Here is an 18656-nt window from a genome sequence, read left to right as displayed (position 1 = left end):
GTGAGCAGGGGAGGGCCAGAGAGAGGGAGATACAGACTCTGAAATAGGCTCCAGGCTCTGAGCTGGCAGTCAGCACAGAGCCCAACGCGGGGCTCGAACCCACAAACCGCGAGATCATGACCTAAGCGAAAGTCGGACGCTTAACTGACTAAGCCACCCAAGCGCCCCCACGCTATTTTTTATTTTTTTAAATTAAAAGAAAATTATTTTTGAGAGAGAGAGAGCACAAGCAGGGGAGGGGCAGAGAGAGACACAAAATCTGAAGTAGGCCCTGGGCTCTGAGCTGTCAGCACAGAGCGTGACGTGGGGGGCTTGAACCCACAGACTGTGAGATCTTGACCTGAGCCGAAGTCGGACGCTCAACCGACTGAGCCACCCAGGCGCCCCAGGAAAATGAAGCTTCTCGGACTGAGGCATAGGCAGCGTGGCCTGGTCAGGCCGCAGCCAGACACTCAGTGACTATGTGGCGCCCAGGTGACTAAGCCTTCTTGAGCCTCGGTTTTCTTATCTGTAAAATGGGGCTAAGATTTCCCTCATAGGGATCAGAGATAACGATGTGTGGAGCACAGCTGAGCATCTGACAAGCCTTGGTTCCCCCACTTGCCTGTTACCAAGCATGATGTGAATGGCTGTCATTAGATATTCAGTGAAGAGTTCTTCTGAATGAAAGCACGCCCTATCCCATGGCTTCTTACACCGACCTCTGAAAACCATGGAGTAAAACTCTAAATTGCTGACCAGTAAAAGCAGGGCTCTGACAGGTGTTCAGAAACCTCAGAGCCCAGGCTGCTAAACCTGCCACCCGATTTTTTCTCTGACATGTCCATTTCTCTTCTGGCTCTTGGGAGTATCTCCCTCTGCCAGGGGCCAGCAAGCCAGGCCTGGGGTATGGGAGTGAGGCTGTGAGCCTCAGATGTTTGGCTGAGAAGTGTATGTCAGGGTCCATTCCTGGGGACAGACACAGCATTCTTCCCTAAGGGGATGCGATGGTCCCTCCTACCTGGCCAGAGCCTGCAGCCTAGATCTCAGAACCCTGGAGCCTTCAGTGACCTATTCCTCTTTCCCTATTCTGGCTAGAAACCCAGGGCTCTGCTCCTCCCTCTGCTGCAGCCAGAGCGGGGTCCACGCTGGAGCTGGGAGGCCAGCGCAGTGCTTGGGTAGAAACAGCCTCTCTTCCAAGCAACACTTTCTGCATCTCTCCAAGGAGGACCAAACAGGTGCCTTAGATCTTTAAAGTCATCGTGTAAGCAATTGACTGACTCTTCCCCCATCACACCCTAGAAGGATTTCTAAACCACTTTTGTAATCTGGCTACTCCCACACCCCCTCCATGGTCTTGACTGCCCAAGCTCGGAGATCACAGCTTTCCCTCCAGGGCTGAGCCCGTGGAACTTAGCGCTCAGTCTGTCTCCCAGGTCTCATTACCCTCCCCGGCGCCGGTTACTGCGCTCTCGGCGCTGGGGGGGTTGGGTGGAGGGGGTGCTGGAGGGGGGAAACTCCCGGGGTGCCTAGATCTGCAGCTACCGCCTCCCTCTCGCGCCCTCCAGCCTTTCACTGGTCACCGTGGAAATTCTTCGGTGTGTGAATGCGAAGGCGTGGGCTTTAGCACCTTTATTTGGTTGTTTTCCTTCGTACAAAAAGAAAACTTGTTTTGAAGAAAGGCAAGATGCAGCTTCCAGACACACCTGGGATGATGCTCCTACGGCCGCAGACGGGGTGCGGATTTGGGGGGTGGAGAGGGCTGGGGGGGCAGACGGGCGGCCGGAGGACCTGTTGTTTTTCCTGTTGCAAGTAAAAAGGAAACAAAGTGGGAAGTGGAGTGTGCGGGCTGTCAGCAGGCGGGGCGCCCCCACCGCGCCCCGCCTCCCTCCCTCGAGGCTCACTCGCGCCCAGCGCCCTGGCTCCCAGCGGCCGCCGGGCCGAGCCGCCCAGCGCCTGCCAGCCGCGCCGGGACCGGTAAGCGCTCGCCTCTGGCTGCGTCTGGGGAGGTGGGGGGACAGCGCTGGGACCAGGGGCTGCGGGGACTTCGGGGGGCCTCGGGGACGGGCTCGCTGGCGTCTCCCGGCGCGCACAAGCGGTGCGCCCGGCACGGCGCGCCTCCCGCGTCTGGCGAGCCCGGCTAGGGGCTGCGCCCCGGGGCTGGCCGCCAGGACCTGGGAGCGCACAGCTTCCCTGCGCCGCTACTGCGCGCCCAGCGGGGCCCGACGGGGAGTCCCTGGGAGCGGCGGGCGCGGAGCCGGGCAGCGCTCAGCCGCGTGCGCCCTGCCCCGAGCGCTGGCGAGCAGGCCGAGGGGGCGTCCCGGCCGCGCTCCCACCAGCGGGGCGGCCCGGTGCCCCCGTCCGGGCGCGGGGAGACGGGCGCGCACCCTGCCCTGCGCCCTGGCCCTTCGCGCCCTCCCCGGCGCGGGCGAGCGGGGCCCCAACGGGGGAGCAGCCGGAGTCGAGTCTGCCGGGCGCGCCCCTCCGGCCCCGCCCTGCGGGCCTGGGGGCCCCCGGGCCTAGGGCGCCGCTTGCCTCGTGTTTACTGCAGTCGCCGGCGGAGACCAGCCCCCGGATCTGCGGCTGAGCCCGGGTTACGGCGGCAAAACCGCCTCCAGCTTTGCATTTCCGGACTCTTTCCCCCACCCCCCCCACCCTTCTTTTTAATACTCTTACCCGTAATTCAGTCAGAAAGAGGCTTCTTCTTTTTTAAAATCGGGTTTCCTGTTTTTATTTAGGCTTCCTTCTCTGCACTTCCCTTGAAATCTAGGAGGGGGGAACTGGCAGACTCTTCGTGGCGACCGGGACGCGGGGGTTGAGGGGGGTGAGGGCGCAGAGCCGGTGGTGCTCTGGTCCGGTGGGGAGTTGGGGTCGGGAGAGGAAGGAGGGGACTGATGTGAGCCCCCAAACAGTGCTCTCCCGGAGGGGGCGAGGGTGGGGCTGCGATCTCCCGGGCTGCGGTGGGGGCGCCTGGGACGACGGCCCAGGCTGGGGGTCGTCCGAGGCTCGGGTCGCCCCGAGGTGCCCTTGGGATCTGCGCAGTTGGCGGATGGAGAGCTCGGAAGCTCTCAGATGACTGAGCAGCTTTCACGCCGATCAGGCCCCCTGGAAGGAGAGACTTGGGGCCTCGAACCCCAAAAGATTATCAAGTGGGGGGGGCTTCTTCACCTGGGCTCCTGCATAAAGCCCCGCCGCGCGCCACCCTCAGAAATGTCCTAGTCGCGCGTGCATGTGGGGCAGGCGTGCCTTCCGGGGGCGGGGGGCTTCGAAGAGAAAGGTCCCTGCTCCCAGGGGACTTGGGGAGCGAGGATTCATCCCACTGCTCACTCCCAGCAGCGGGGACCGATTGCTGTCAAGTGAATGGTGCCCTTGAGACTCCCTCCAGCCCTCCCAAAGAATCGATCGAGTTTACATATGTTTTCGGTTAAACAGTCATAGGGCCTGAATGATGGCTCCACTTTCCAGTGGAGGAAACTGAGGCCCAGAAAAGTTAAGCTTGCAGACCCACACAATTTACAAGTAGCTGACCCAGAACCCCAGTGCCTTCCACCGCCCAAGTGTCTGATCATCTGGCGGCTCTGTGGCCCCGAGATTAAGGAAGATAATCCCTAAGAGTTCTCTTGATGTAGGGATGGGGGGAGGTGGGTGCCCTTTCAAAGATGCAGCCTCTAAGGTACCACCTTGATAATACCCCGCGAGAGCCTCTTCTGCCCTTAACCACCAGGTTTGACTGACCCAAGTGGGGATAAAGAATCTGCTGATTTAGAAGGCTGCCACCAAACGCAGGAGAATTGGAACAGAACTTTCTCTGCCGCTCTCTAGAACAGAATTGCCAGCCCTTTAGCACTTCCACGCCCTGCTGTGGTTTGATTTCTTGACTTCAGGATTCCGTCCGTCCTGCCTCCTTGGAGCACTGCCTGGCGCATGCAGAGATTGGGTCTTTGGTCATTTGACAACATCCTACAAGTAATGGAGGACACTCTGGGGTGCGGGGGTGGAGAGTGAGGGGAACGGTGTTCTTGAAAACGAGTCGGCAGCTGCCGCTTCTAAGACCACCAGGCTTGCCTCTTCCGAGTCCCACTCGCCCCACCTCCTCCGCCCACGTTCAGAAACCGTGCTGGCCACTCTGCAAATATAGATGCTTCTGGAATTAGGGCAGGTGCCCCCGAGGCGCCCTCGGCCATGCACACGGTCCCCTTCCAGCAGGACTCTTCTCTTTCTTTACTGTGTCTCGTAAGTATTTGCTGGGATCCCCCTCACAGGGACGGTGCTGACAAGGCAGGGAGAGTACCAGCCCCTGGGGTGGCGGGTATGCGGCTCACAAGACACAGACAGTCCACACAAACTTAGCGACCCACCTCAGGCCCGGCTGGCCTGGGCTGCCAGTGCTGCTGTGTCCGGGCGGTTCGTGGGGATGTGACTGTGGGGTCAGTTCCTGCTTCACCTTGTTTTTTCTTCAACTGCACAGTTAAAGGGAGAAGTGAATGTGTAACTCATGAAGCAATTCCCCTTTGACTGGCTTATTTTTCAAAACCATTTTTGTTTAGAGAGTAGTTCCCTCCCTCCCAGAAGCCAGCTGCTTCTGTGGGTCTGGTGATGGGGCGTGGGGCCTCGCCAAATGTTTCCTTACCGTGGGACCTTAGTAAAGCTCTTGCGGCCACTCCCCAGGGGACAGACATGTTTCCCAGCAAAGCTGTTGTCGGGGCAGATCCAGAGGGAAGTGCTCCAGGGGGACCGGGTAGTGCCCGCTGGTCTGCTGGCGGAGGCGTGTGGTAATTGACCACCGGCTAGAAGGATGGCAGGAGCCTGAGTCGTTCGGGAAGGAGGCAGACATTCTCCCCTGGCCGCTGCCAGTATTTCATAAACGGCAAGGGTTGCAAAACTCCGCTCTCCTTGCAGCTAATGCTAAAGCTGAATTTTCTTTAATTTGGTTGGCGGAAATCCCCCGCAATCATATCAGAAATGCTGCTGGTTTCAAGATGGAAAAAAAAATTAAAAACCCGGGAACCTCCCGCCCCGCTCTTTCTTTGCAGACAAAGACCGTGACTTTCTGTGGGTTGTACCAAAATATGGCCTGCTCTCCCGTCCCTGGGGGCCCGCACAGCCCCTGGGGCCCGAGGTCGGTGCAGTGAAAGTTCCAGCTGCTGTGGCCTGTGTGCGTGTGAGAAGTCCCTCCCCTCCGTCCCGGGAGTGATGACCCAGCTCCCTCAGATAAGGGTCGGGCTTCTCCTAGAAATGGGTGCTCCCCAAGGCCTCTTACTTTCTGGGCCAAGAGGGAGGGAGAGTGATGGTAGTAATGGGTGTGGCGTTTCTAAAGTGGTATTTCAGTTAGCCTCTGTTTCACTCACGTTGGGAGAAATGCGTTCCACTTGGAGAAAATGCCAGAAGAGTGGGGTGCGGTGCCGGGCGGGCGGGGGGGGGGTGTCGGTTCTGGAGGGGAGGAACAGGGGCAGAAAGGGAGCAGAGCTGCCTGGGCTGGATTTATGTCCTGGAATGATGCTGTATTTGTTTCCTGTGGCCGCTGTAACAAATCACCGCACACTTGGTGGCTTACAGCAGCAGAAATCTATTTTCTCACAGTTCTGGGGCTCAGAAGTTCAGAGTCAAGGTGTCCTCAAGGCCTTACTGCTTCCAGGGGCCAAGGGAAGAATCCTTCCTGCCTCTCCCAGCTCCTGGTGGCTCCGGGCTGTCCTTGGCTGGTGGCCATCGTCACTCCACTCTCTGCGCCCTCTTCACGGGGCCTTCTCCTCTGGGTCTGGGTCTGCTCTCTCTTAAAGGAGACTTGTCATTGGATTTGGGGCCCATCCTTAAGTGAATTACATTTGCAGAGACCCTTTCTCTGCATCATGTTTTTCCCCAATAATCCGCAGGTTCCGAGCATTGACACACGGACATATCTTTTTAGGGCCACCCTTCACCCTGCTGCAGATGGACAGGATCTTCTGGGAAGGTGCTGAACACAGTTATCCTTGCTCTGAACCAGATGGCCCTGCTTTCCCAGTCTCTCCCCTCCCTCGCTTTGTGAACTGGTCCAAGGGCAGCCCTAAGGGCAGCCCCAGGTCTTGAAGGAGCTACCTACAGACCAAGTTCTAAGTTCTCCATCTCCCTCTTGACCTTCCCTCTTTCTCTTCAAAAACAAGTTCTTTCTCTGCTCAGGGCCTCTCCCAGCCAGCACCTCCCACCCTCCATCTAGGGCCACACAGCCCCAGACATTTCAGGGTTTCCTCTGTTGAGCAGCCCCCAGGCACAGGGGTCCGTTTTGCTACTGGGTCTGGCCCCGGCTATGGGATGGGGGGGGCTGCTGCTGAAAGGGATCGGGAGCCCCCCCACCCAATTCCAGTCACTGGCGCTTGTAGGAGGTTAAGGGTGAGGATGAGGGGACGAGATCAGGGAGTCTTGCTCCAGGACTTCCTGGTCTCTTCCTCCCTCCCTGGGGCGCGACGGGAGCCTGAGTGCATTGCGACTCTTTGCTCTGGTTGTGAAATCTGGGAGAAGTATGTTCTTATCAACAGGGAGGCAAGATCATAGCCCTTCTCCTGAAACTTTGAAAAGTCACTTAAGTCTGGTGGGGTGGGGTCCAGACCGGGTGGAAGGATTGCTGCGTGGAAGAAAAAATCCTATCTTTGGAGCCAGGCTGGGTTTTAATCTCAACTTCTTTTTATCTGCTAAGTGACCTTCGGCAAATCACTTAACCCTTCTGAGCCTCAGAATCCCCAGTGGTAACGCTGGAATGACCATCAGTTTGTAAGATTTCATGTGCCGTCACGTGTGAAGGGCCAGGCACAGAGCCACACGGCAAAACTCACCATGCCTTGAAGGAGCTGGTATATAGTGGGTGGTTGCATAAGGATCATGATCCCACTAACACAGCATAGACACTGCCAATGTGAGTTACCTTTACCGTCTTGTGGGGTGGGGGTGTCCGTTTTTAATATAGTTGTACCTAGTAAGCATGTGTTTTTTTATATTATTTTTTTTAAGTGTAGTTATTTTTATCAACTTTGAGAGACAGGGAGAAAGAAGGCACGTGCACAAGGGGAGGGGCTCGGGGAGGGAGAGCGAGAGAATCCCAAGCCAGCTTTGCACCGTCAGCGCAGAGCTGGACGCGGGGCTCGAACCCACGAACTGTGAGATCGTGACCTGAGACGAAAGTCGGACGCTTAACCGACTGAGCCACCCAGGCGCCCCCGAATGCTCAATTATTCTAAAACAAAAAACAAAGAGTCGAATACTCAACTGACTGAGCCACCATATAAATTTTTTATATTTTATAGTAATATAAAGAATATTAATTTTTATGTTTCAATTGTAAATATACACAAGAAAACTTACGTTTTGACCACATATAACCCCGCAGCGTTTAGTGTGTTCATAGTGTTGTGCAAGCAGGATTGCCATTTCCAGAGCTTTCTCATCTTTGCAGAATTGAAACTCTGTCCCCATTAAGCAATAACGCCCCTTTCTTCCCTCCCCCACCCCCATCTGGCAACCGCCATTCTGCTTTCTGTCTCTATGAATGTGACCGCCTTCTGCACCTGATACGAGTGGAATCATACAATCTGTGTTCTTTTGTGACTGGCGCATGTCACTTAGCACAATGTCCTCAAGGTTCATCCATGTCTCCGCACATGTTGGAACTCCTTCCTCTTGAAGGTGGAAAAACGCTCCATTGTCTGTATGTCTGGGTCACAGGATGTTTATCCCTTCATCTGCCCGTGGATACCTGGGTGGCTTCTATCCTTTGACTCCTGCAAACATGGGTCTACAGATATCTGTTCAGATCCTTGCTCTGAATTCTTCTGGGTGTGTGCCCAGCAGTGGAATTTGCTGGATCATGTGGTTCGTAATCCTGTGCTTAAGTTTTTGAGGAGCAAGCCATGTGTTTTTGTGGTTTGCTTTTTTCACTTAATGTGGGCTCATTGGCATTTTTCCACTTTGCTTTGTAACAAGCCATCCTTTTCAGTGGCCTGGTGAGCATCCTAAGGGGCACCATCATTTTCTCAAGAATCCTCCATTATGGGACATTTATGTTGCTTCCAGACACACACACACACACACACTCGAGTGCGTGCATGCCTCCGTTCCCATGCACACGGGACTCTCAAAATACCGCCATTGACATTTTCAGGTATGTGACTTTTCCCACTTTCAATAATTATTTTATTAAAGCCAGCGAACATTTGCATGGTTCTTCCTGAGAAATGGTTTTCCGAGAAAGACTGGATCAGTTTATCCTATGATACATGATAGTTTCACAGCTCGTTCACTAGTATTGAATCATACTGGGAAAAGATGTTTTACTCATAGATAACATGTTTCTTTTATTGCTAATGAGGTTAGATCGCTTCCTTTTGGGCCCTAGGTGTGTGTATAACATGACATTGGCTACAGCGGAATGCGCGGTTAAACCCTTGAACTCGGGAACTGGATGAATTCAGATTCAAAACCTTAGCTTCCCCACTTCCCGGCTGTGTGACCTTGAGTTGATTACTTAGCTTCTCTGATCCTCCGTTTCCTCTTCTGTGAAATGAAGCTAACTTGACATATTTGTAGGGATGTGTCAAGGATTCAATGAGATAGATTAGATAATGAACATTACAGAGCACATAGCTGATATTCAGTTAAGTAGTAGCGGTTACTGCTTTCAGCGTTATTCTAATTTAACAAGTCTTCATTCCCCCTCAATATTCCTCTTGTTTCAACAAAGGGAGACAGTGTACACTTACGCCCAAGGGATTTAGGTCATAAGCACAGGGATCGGTTTTCTGCTACAAACCTAGACGGGCCTAGAAGGAAGCTGAGCTGACCACTGTCCTCTTGATGAAGTGGACAATGTCCTCGGCTGTCTGGTTGGATTTGGACATGAGCCTCCCTAATGCAAGCAGGTGACTGCGTGTCGGGTGTGTCCTCCCTGGCCGGCAGCCAGCTGCCCAGAACCAGGACACCCCCACGGGGCTGTTTCTCCAGGACCCTGTCCCCCTGTGGTCCTGGAAATGGTACATAAAGACTTGCTAATGGTTGAGCCCAGAGTTCATCTCGGTGGCTGACCAGCTGTTGACGTCCAGATGCGTCTTCAAACAGTTTAGGAAACTGAGGCAGGTGTTTCAAGGGCAGGACTCCTGGGTTTGGCACTATCATGGGTTGCTGCCCATGGAGCCCCCTTTCGCAGCCCCCCCGGAGGGCGCGGGAGCCACCCTCCTCCAGGACGGACCTCAGGTAGCCCCAGATGAGGGCGGGTGTCAGCAGGCACACATGCTTACACATGCGTGTGCCTCTGCTGCCGACCTGGGTCTGAGGAGGAAGTTAATGAAACCGAGATCTGGGTCTCAAATAACCTCTTCTTGAGAAGTTTCTTTTCGGGGGAAAAACACCCAAAACCCTCAACTTCCCCGCCCTCACCAGTCTCTATGTTCAGAGCCAATGAATGGACAAGCAAGGCCACACCGCCTGTTTCTGGTGCCTTTTGGCACCAGCCAGATCACCGAGTTCTGAATCTTTGTTCCTTCCCTGTTGTGTGATGCGGTGAATATCTGAATAACACAGCTCATCTTCTGTCATTTGGAAACCAGCCATGAATTGTGGTCCTTTTTTAAATTAAGTGCAGCAGCTCTTCAAATATGTGGTAGGTTTTTTTTTTTTTTAACGTTTATTTATTTACGGGGCAGGGAGGGGCAGAGAGATTGGAAGAGAGAGAATCCCAAGCAGGTTCTACATCATCAGCGCAGAACCCCTGCGGGGCTCGAACTCATGAACTGTGAGATCATGAGCTGAGACAAAATCAAGAGTCGGACGCCCAACTGACTGAGCCACCTGGGCGCCCCTGCAGTAGTTTCTTAAGACGTGTGTGGCTTCCTATTTCTAGGGGGAAACACAGTGCAAGGGACAGTGTTTCATGCTTGGGTAGAAAGGAACTTAATGTTAGTGTCAAAAGTCATAACTGTAGGCGACAGTCCAGGTCCTGGCTTTGAGTCTTGATGCGTGGATGACTTTGCAGGTTACTTTCCCTCTCTGACCCTCCAGGTTTTCTTCTGAAAATTGGGGACAAGTACCTCTTTTCTGGGTTGTCGTGAAGATTAGAAATAAGGAAATACCTGTAACAAGTAACGGGCTCTCCAAAAATTGCAATTTTTGTCGTCGGATGAATGATTCTTTGCAGCCTATGTTCTGGGCCTGAGTGGATTTTAAATGACAGGCGCCTCTGTCGCGGACTGTGAAAGTTTGCTCGTGCGGTAAAGTCTCTCCACCCATTATATTATTTGCCCCCCCCCACCAGGACTGACCCATAGGAATGCATAGAGCATGTGGCACTAAATAACACCATTTTATTTACTTATTTATTTCAAAGTTTATTTATTTTGAGAGTGAGAGGGAGAAAGTGCATGCACGCACATGCATGCACACTCACGCTTGCACACACAAGTGGGGGAGGGGTGGAGAGAGAGGGAGAATCCCAAGCAGGCTCTGCACCTGATGGTGCAGAGAGCTCTGCACAGAGCCCAACGCAGGGCTCGATCCCATGAACTGTGAGATGATGACCTGCAGTCATGACCTGATGTCAAGAGTTGGACCCAACTGACTGAGCCACCCAGGCACCCCAATACCACCATTTTTTAAAAATATTAAAAAAAAATAAAAATATTTTTATTTATTTCTAGGAGAGAGAGAGAGAGAGAGAGAGACAGCGTAAGCAAGGGAGGGTCAGAGAGAGGGGGCGACACAGACTCTGAAACAGACTCCAGGCTCTGAGCTGGCAGTCAGCACAGAGCCCGACGCGGGGCTCGAACCTACGAACCACGAGATCATGACCTAAGCGAAAGTCGGATGCTTAACCGACTAAGCCACCCAGGCGCCCCAATACCACCATTTTATAGGTAAGGGTTGGGATGCTTTGTCCTTTGAGATCAGCCTGCTCCTCTGAGATGTGTCAAAGCCCAAAGGGTTTTTTTTTTTCCAGCTTCTTCTAACCCGTTAGGGTCTAAAGGAGCTTTGGGGGGACAAGACCTGAGGGTTAAGTGGGTGAGATCTTTCCGGACTATTTCTTCCTTCCGGCGGGGAGCAGGGGTTGCAGGAGTGGTCCCTGGACTAGCCCACCTGACCTGGATTGGCGGACGAGAGCAGCCTGCTAGTAAGGTCGGTCTGCCATCCAGTGACCGTGGCTATGGCAGGGGACTGTTGGCTCTGTCATCTGTGAGTGGCAGCAGCGGGATGGGGGCTACCGAGTGGGCAAGCTGCCCTGGGTGCCGCCATCCCAGGAGCTCAGATGCTGCAGGTTTGTGGGAAAGTGGTTGGGCGATGGTCGGGCGGCTGGCAATGACCTTGACCCTCAGGGACCAAGCTTCTCCAGCTAGAGGGGATGGGATGTGCCGCCCTGGCCTGCTGCAGCCCACTCCAGCCATGACCTCTCTTTGAAGCTTTGCTAGAGCTGTGTTTTATTTTTAACACGAATGTTAATTTTACATTCTATTCCATGAGAATCCCGTGTTTGTTTTGACGTGAGGAATATTTCCCCTAAACATGGAGTCAGATGGACGTTCTGGGAAGACGTTTGTGTTTCTCCTGTGGCTTCTGCTGCTCCCAGGACAGTGTCTCCCACGTAGTTTAAAAGCGTGGATTAGGGCAAAATGGCGCGAAAGATGATTGGCCGCAATCGCGGACAAGAAATGCACAGTTTAATAGGAGTCCTTTTCTCCTATGTGATTCGTTGGTTGAGTGGCTGAAACTCTGGCTTATGTAGAGAGTATTAAAATGCTACCCTTCAGGGACGCCTGGGGGCCTCGGTCGGTTAAGCGTCCGACTTCTGCTCAGGTCATAATCTCACGGTTCATGGGTTCGAGCCCCGCGTCCGGCTCTGTGCTGACAGCTCAGAGTCTGGAGCCTGCTTCAAATTCTGTGTCTCCCTCTCTCTCTGCCTGCTCGCGGTCTGTCTCTGTGTCAAAAATAAACATTAAAAAATTTTTAAAAATAAAATGCTACCCTTCAAGGGCGCCTGCTTGGCTCAGTTGGTTAAGCATCCAACTTTAGCTCAGGTCACAATCTCACGGTTTGTGAGTTCGTGCCCCGTGTCTGGGTCTCTGCTGTCAGCGCAGAGTCCGCTTTGGAACTTCTATCCCCCTCTCTCTCTGCCCCTCTCCCACTCACACTCACTTTCTGTCTCAAAATAAGTAAGTAACAAAAAAAAAAAAAAAAAATGCTACCCTTGAAATCCAGACATTTTCATTTAAGACATGTATATGTACATGGGTTCATGGATGTACTAATGCAAGGCCCAGGGCTTCATTCTGAGCAGGCCCGTCCTTCCTGCAGAGGACCCACCGTAGGGGACGGTCCCTGTAAACTTTTATCAGTTATCAAACTTTTTTCTGCCTTGGCCATTCTAATGAGGTGGGAGGTTTGTTTTAGTGGCTCCTCATTGGGTTTCTAAAAGGTTCTGCTTCATTGTCAAGGAAAGAGCTCTATCTTTATACACCCATATTTCACCTGCTTCTTTTCTTTTCTTTTCTTTTTTTTTAATGTTTTATTTACTTCTAGGAGAGATAGAGAGACAGCGTGAGCAGGGGAGGGTCAGAGAGAGAATCCCAAGCAGGCTTCTGTCTGCATGGAACCCCATTCGTGCGGGGCTCGATCCCACAAATCGCGAGATCATGATCTGAGCCGAGATCTGGAGTCGGACACTTAACCAACTGAGCTGCCCAGGCACCCCTACGAATTTATTCTTATAAGTACTATTGTGATCTCTGCTATATAGATGGGGAAACTGAGTCACGGAAAGGCTTAGTGGCTTACTTAGGTATTGCCCAGCTAGGAAGTGGCAGGACCTGTTCCCAACCCCAGTACTGTGTTGTCTCCAAATGTGGCTGCGTTTGGGAGGGAGCACTTGGCTGGGGCCGGGGGTCTGGACCCCAGGCAGGAGGAGGGGCCGGGCCTCTGGGAGCCAGTGGCCTCGCAGAGGGGTTTCCCAGCCCATTCTCACCCTTCCCCTCCGCCCCCAGGACTCAGCTGGGCCCGGGCAGCCTTCCCTATTCCTGCTGGTTCTTCGTGTCTGGCGGAGTTGGCATCCTGGGCTCTGGGCCTCTACAGGCAGAGAGGCCACGAGAATGCAGCTTCTGTGCCCAGCCCCGCCCCCGCCTGCCCAGTGGTGTCCCTTCTGCCCCTCGGTCCCGAGGAAGCAGGGCCTGGCGTCCGAAATCTCCATCGCTTCCTCGCCCAACTCTTGAACGTTTTGCGGGAAGCCCGGAAGCCCACGTGAGAGTCCCTCAAGCAGGCGCGTGACACAGTCGGGGCAGCAGGACTCTGGTGTCTTTTTTTTTAAATGTTTTATTTATTTCTACGAGAGAGAGAGACAGCGTGAGCAGGGGAGGGTCAGAGAGAGAGGGAGTCACAGACTCTGAAACAGGCTCCAGGCTCTGAGCTGGCAGTCAGCACAGAGCCCGACGCGGGGCTCGAACCCACGAACCGTGAGATCATGACCTAAGCGAAAGTCGGACGCTTAACCGACTAAGCCACCCAGGCGCCCCTCGGGTGTCTTTTCAACCGATGGCCCAACTCCAGCTCCTTCTCGCTGACCCAGGAGAGGTGGCGCATCGCCGCGGTTAAGAGGCCTCCTGAGTCACCCCGGATCCAGATCCGCCTCCCCCATTTGTTAGCGGGGCAGCTGCAGCCTGCGTGAGCCCCGCTTTCCTCTTGTACGAAACACACGGGCCGCCTTAGGGGCTCGGCGGGGCAGTGGAAGGGAGAACAGACATCAGGCGCCTACGGTTGCTGGCGGATGGCAGGTGCCCAGGGACGGGCGCTGCTGACAAACGATGCAAGGCTGTTGCTCTGGACAGAGTCCAGACTTACCGCAGACGCTCCCGCGGGCAGAAGTGGCCCGGAGCCCTGCTCTGGGAGGGGCGCTTGCCAAGGAGAGACTGACCAGACGAAGGATGATGGGAGGTGTTCAGAGGCACCATGTGTCATCCTCAACACTCTGCGGATTGGGGGGCTCGTGAGAACAGGGGACACGTAAGCCCGTGGCCAGGTGGGGAACGGGAGTGGTGAGTGCCCGGGCGGGCAGCCGGCTACACAGCAGACGCCAGGGGAATGGGGCAGGCTGCCACTGAGCTTGAGACCCTCGAGAAGGGGGCCCATCTCCATGGCCACCGTGTGTGTGTGTGTGTGTGTGTGTGTGTGACCAGGTTAGGTCAGGACAGAAAAGGGAAGTCGAATTTTCAGTTTTAAAAGATTGATTGATTTTAATGTTTATTTTTGAGAGAGAGAGAGAGAGAGAGCGAGAGACAGCAAGCATGAGTGGGGGAGGGGCAGAGATGGAGGGAGACCCAGAATCAGAAGCAGGCTCCTGGCTCTGAGCTGTCAGCACAGATCCTGACTCAGGGCTCAAACCCACGAGCCAGGAGATCATGACCTGAGCTGAAGTTGGACGCTTAACTGTCTGAGCCACCCAGACGCCCCAAAGATATATTTTTAATGTTTATTTTTGACAGAGAGAGAGAGAGAGCACGAGCAGGGGAGGGATGGAGAGAGAGGGGCAGAGGAACCGAAGCAGGCTCTGCTCTGACAGCAGCCAGCCCAATGTGGGGCTCGAACTCACAAACTGCGAGATCGTGATCCGAGCAGAAGTTGGAGGCTTAACTGACTGAGCCACCCAGGCACCCAGGTTTTAGTCGATATTAATTGGAATATTACATGGTGATCAAAAAATGAAATCTTGCCATTTACAACAATGTGGATGGAACTAGAGTGTCTTATGCACTAAGTGAATTAAGTCAGAGAAAGATAAATATCCTATGATTTCATTCATATGTGGAACTGAAGAAACAACACAGATGACCATAGGGGAAGGGAAGGAAAAATAAGATAAAAACAGAGAGGGAGTCAAACCATAAGAGATTCTTAAACACGGAGAACAAACTGAGGGTTTGCCGGAGGGAGGTGGTGGGGGATGGGCTAAAAGGAGAGCCTTGTTGGGACGAGCACTGGGTGTTGTAAGTAAGTGATGAATCACTGAATTCCACCCCTGAAACCGTTATACTATGTTAACTAACTCGGCTTTAAATTAAAGGAAAAAAATAGGAAGGAAAATAAATAAAAGGTATTAATTAATTATTTGGGGGTCTTGAAATTAGGCAAGTCTAGATCTTCTGGGTATTGTAGGCTGGGACCTTGCATATGGGTGTTTTTTCTTTAAATATGTGCTAGGTTTTAGAAATGTGTGTATGCATGTATGCTATATATATATATATATGTATATATATGTATTAACTTTTTAAATGTTTATTCATTTTTGAGAGAGAGAGACAGAGCAGGAGCAGGGGAGGGTCAGAGAGAGAGGGAGACACAGAAGCAAAGCAGGCTCCAGGCTCTGAGCTGTCAGCACAGAGCCCCACGCGGGGCTCGAATTCACAAACCGTGAGGTCATGACCTGAAGTCAGAAGCTTAACTGACTGAGTCACCCAGGTGACCCTATATACTTTTTAATTGTATAGAATCGATACAGCTAGTTATGAAATGTTTGTAAGGTCCAGATCTGCCAAAGGAAGGAAAAAAAAATCCATCATCTACCTATTCTAGAAGCTCCCATCACCTGGGGGCTCCTCATCTTTCTCAGATTTTATTTATTTATTTTTTTAAATTTCTTTTTTTTTATTTTTAACATTTATTTATTTTTGAGACAGAGAGAGACAGAGCATGAGCTGGGGACGGGCAGAGAGAGAGGGAGACACAGAATCTGAAACAGGCTCCATGCTCTGAGCTAGCTGTCAGCACAGAGCCTGATGCGGGGCTCGAACCCATGGACCACGAGATCATGACCTGAGCCGAAGTCGGACGCTTAACCGACTGAGCCACCCAGGTGCCCCATCTTTCTCAGATTTTAAATCCTTTTGAAAATCTGCTGAAAGATCATGGACCACTCCCCCAGAAACAGGCTCGTACAGGATAAGGTCACAGGGCTCCTGGGTGCCCCCAAGTTCATCCTAGATTCATTAGGGTGTACCAAAGGACTGTTTGGGTCCAAGTGCTGGCTTCTCTGCATTATGGGATGCTGACCTCAAAACCAATGTCAAAGGCCAGAGAAGGTCAGAAGATGCCAGCTACCCCTGTGGTCTTTGTGAGACGTGCTTGTCCGACAGCTTGTTCTAAGTCTGCTTTGAGGCTGCTTCTGTTTTCAGTCTTGAACACCTCTTAGGCACCGCGTTCAAGTTTACTGTGATCTTTAAATCCTTTCTTTTGTCTTAATTTCATGGCTCCTTCTGCGGGGGCTTTCAGCAAGGATCGACCTCCCTGGACCATTTGGTGATTCTGTCCTGTAGGGTCGGCTCCTTTATGGGGCCAGCTGAACTCTGGGACAGTTGCAGCCTGTGGTTCTGGGGCCCCCCTTCTGGGTGAAGGGGCTTGGCTTGGGCAGGTGGAAGGGTCTCTGTGGCCTGCGTGCACATCACTGGCAGGTAGTATCATCTCCAGAGGATGGGAGTGCGGGGTCGCGTCCAGGCTCGGCATGTGGGGCTGCGGGCAGCTGGAGACCAGGCAGGGTCTCCCTGTAAGAGCTGCAGGCAAAGCTCCTCTTGCCAAGTCGATGGGGGGGGAGGGGGAGAGTGGGCGGAGCTGGCCCTCTGCGTCCCACACCATGACGCCTTGGCATGGGTCAGCCACCTTTAGACCTTAGCACCCTGGTCTCTGCCCCCCGCATGGGGAGAGGCTCCAATGCAAGTTTCCCCAGCCTTGCTGGTGGCCAGCCTCCCTGGGCACCACTCCCTATCGGGACCGTGACCTTGCCTGAGCTCCTTCCTCTCTCCATAAAACAATCTCTATATTTCACTTCATGTGCACATTTCCGTGGTCTTCATACATCCCCAGAGTTACACGACTGTCAATATAATTGATTCTAGAACATCGCCATCATTCCAGAAAGAAACCTCTTCACTCCCATTCCTCCTCACTCTCCCGGCCCTTGGCGACCACGGGTCTATTTACTGTGTCTATGGACTTGCCTGTTCTGGACATTTCATGTAAATGAAATCATACAGGATGTGGTCTTTTGTGGCCGGTTTCTTTCACTCAGCCTGTTGCCTCTTCTTCAGAAACATGTCTGACTCATACAGTTACAGTAGAGGGGTTGTTTGTACTGATCGTTTACTCGGCCGTGAGCGTTGAGGGAGCCTGTGTTGTACTAAGCCTGGAGCAGGTGCTGGGCCACCCGGCAAGGAGCATAGTCACCACGGATGGTTTAGGAGTCATCTGTTGCCGTGTGACAAATCACCCCAAAACCTAGTGGCTTAAACAACAAACGCGAATTATCATCTCGCAGTTTCCATGGGGTCCAGAATCTGGAACCAGCTGGGGTTGAAGGTGTCCGAAGCTGGTCTGTCGGCAGGCCTCAGTGACTCGCCTGCTGATAGCCAGATATCTCCACCCTCAGCCCCACCCCCAGCCCCACCCCCACACGGGCTTCTTCACCAGCAGCTTGAGTGTCCTCACAATATGGCAGCCGGCTTATCTCATAGACATGAGACAAAGAGCACAAGACCGAAGCCCCACAGTTTCTGTGAACCTAACTTTGAAGGTGACCTGTCATCACTCTGCTATATTCTTGTGGTCACATAGACCAATGCTGCTATAATATGGGGGTGGGGGGCTGCAAAGAGGTCTGACTACCAGGAGGGGTAAGTAAGTGGATATGGTTTTATACAGAGAATGGCCCTTGGTGATAGCTGGCGCCCAGCCAATTGTTCATGAAGGACCCACAGGGCTGCCTCTGAATGAGCCTTGGGTCGACTGCGGGTTGTCTGGGCTCCAAGCTCCGTTTAGGCCTCTTCCGTCTTGCCTTGTATTTGTAACCGGGGAGTTGAGCATGTGATTCTATTCATTGCATTTGGTGCCGCCCGATTTACCCACTTCCCATAGAATCATTTTTTACAGATGAGTTCTCCACGTGTCTGTGAATTCTACTTGCATTTCTATCAAATCGACCAACCAGGTTTTGGGTTTCCTATCGCGGTGTGGTCTGTCGCTTCCCGGCAGGGCCCTGGGTCACACCGTGGAGCGGAAGCCACTAGAGACCGTGTCTTTTCCCAGAGGCCGTCTAGGGGGCAGAATCAGGGCTTGTTAAACGGGGCACGTATCACCTGGGTGGCTTAGTCGGTTAAGCGTCCGACTTTCGCTTAGGTCATGATCTCGCGGTTCGTGGGTTCGAGCCCCGCGTCGGGCTCTGTGCTGACTGCCAGCTCAGAGCCTGGAGCCTGTTTCAGAAATAAAAAAAAAAACAAAAACATTAAACGGGGCATGTATCACGCATTAAAAAACCGAGCCTCCTTACCCTAAGGAGTCGGGTGATTTGTTGTGAGGACTTTCCGGTGGTGGTTAACGGCGGGTCTGATCCATAGTTCTGTCACTTCTTGTGTAGCTTTGAGGAGGCCTTGGCCCTTAGTGTGTTCATGGGGAGAATGATAACTGTCTCGTGGGGTCGTTCTGAGTATTTAAGGAGATAATCCAAGTTCCTCGTTTCTGCTGCTGCCCAAGAAACCACACCAAACTCAGGGGTACAGAGCCGCAATTTTTGTTATGCTCGCCTGTTCCGTGGGTCAGAAACTCAGGCAGGGCTCAGAAGGACGGCTGGGCCCCGCTCCGGCGTGCCCAGGGTCAGCCGGGGAGACGATCCAACTTGAACAGCTTGGGAGCTGGAA

The 18656-nt window shown here is 53.2% G+C and overlaps 1 protein-coding gene across 4 annotated transcripts in view; it reads left to right on the top strand.

Moving 5' to 3' along the window:
- Nucleotides 1-1876: 1876 nt before the first annotated feature.
- Nucleotides 1877-18656, top strand: part of PIK3CD (phosphatidylinositol-4,5-bisphosphate 3-kinase catalytic subunit delta) — a 56228-nt gene continuing 39448 nt past the window's right edge. For 3 of the 4 annotated variants that reach the window (XM_039234947.1, XM_039234941.1, XM_039234944.1), the window contains exon 1: nt 1877-1956. The gene's annotated coding sequence lies outside the window, so the exon portion shown is untranslated. The remainder of the gene's footprint in view (nt 1957-18656) is intronic. The other variant, XM_039234946.1, reaches the window with a different exon arrangement.

The sequence above is a fragment of the Hyaena hyaena genome, unplaced genomic scaffold, assembly GCF_003009895.1.
Source record: "Hyaena hyaena isolate Hyena2069 unplaced genomic scaffold, ASM300989v1 scaffold_94, whole genome shotgun sequence".
In the NCBI taxonomy this organism is placed as follows: Eukaryota; Metazoa; Chordata; class Mammalia; order Carnivora; family Hyaenidae; genus Hyaena; species Hyaena hyaena.
The sequence above is the reverse complement of the archived record's forward strand: the minus strand, read 5'-3'. Positions and strand labels throughout refer to the sequence as shown.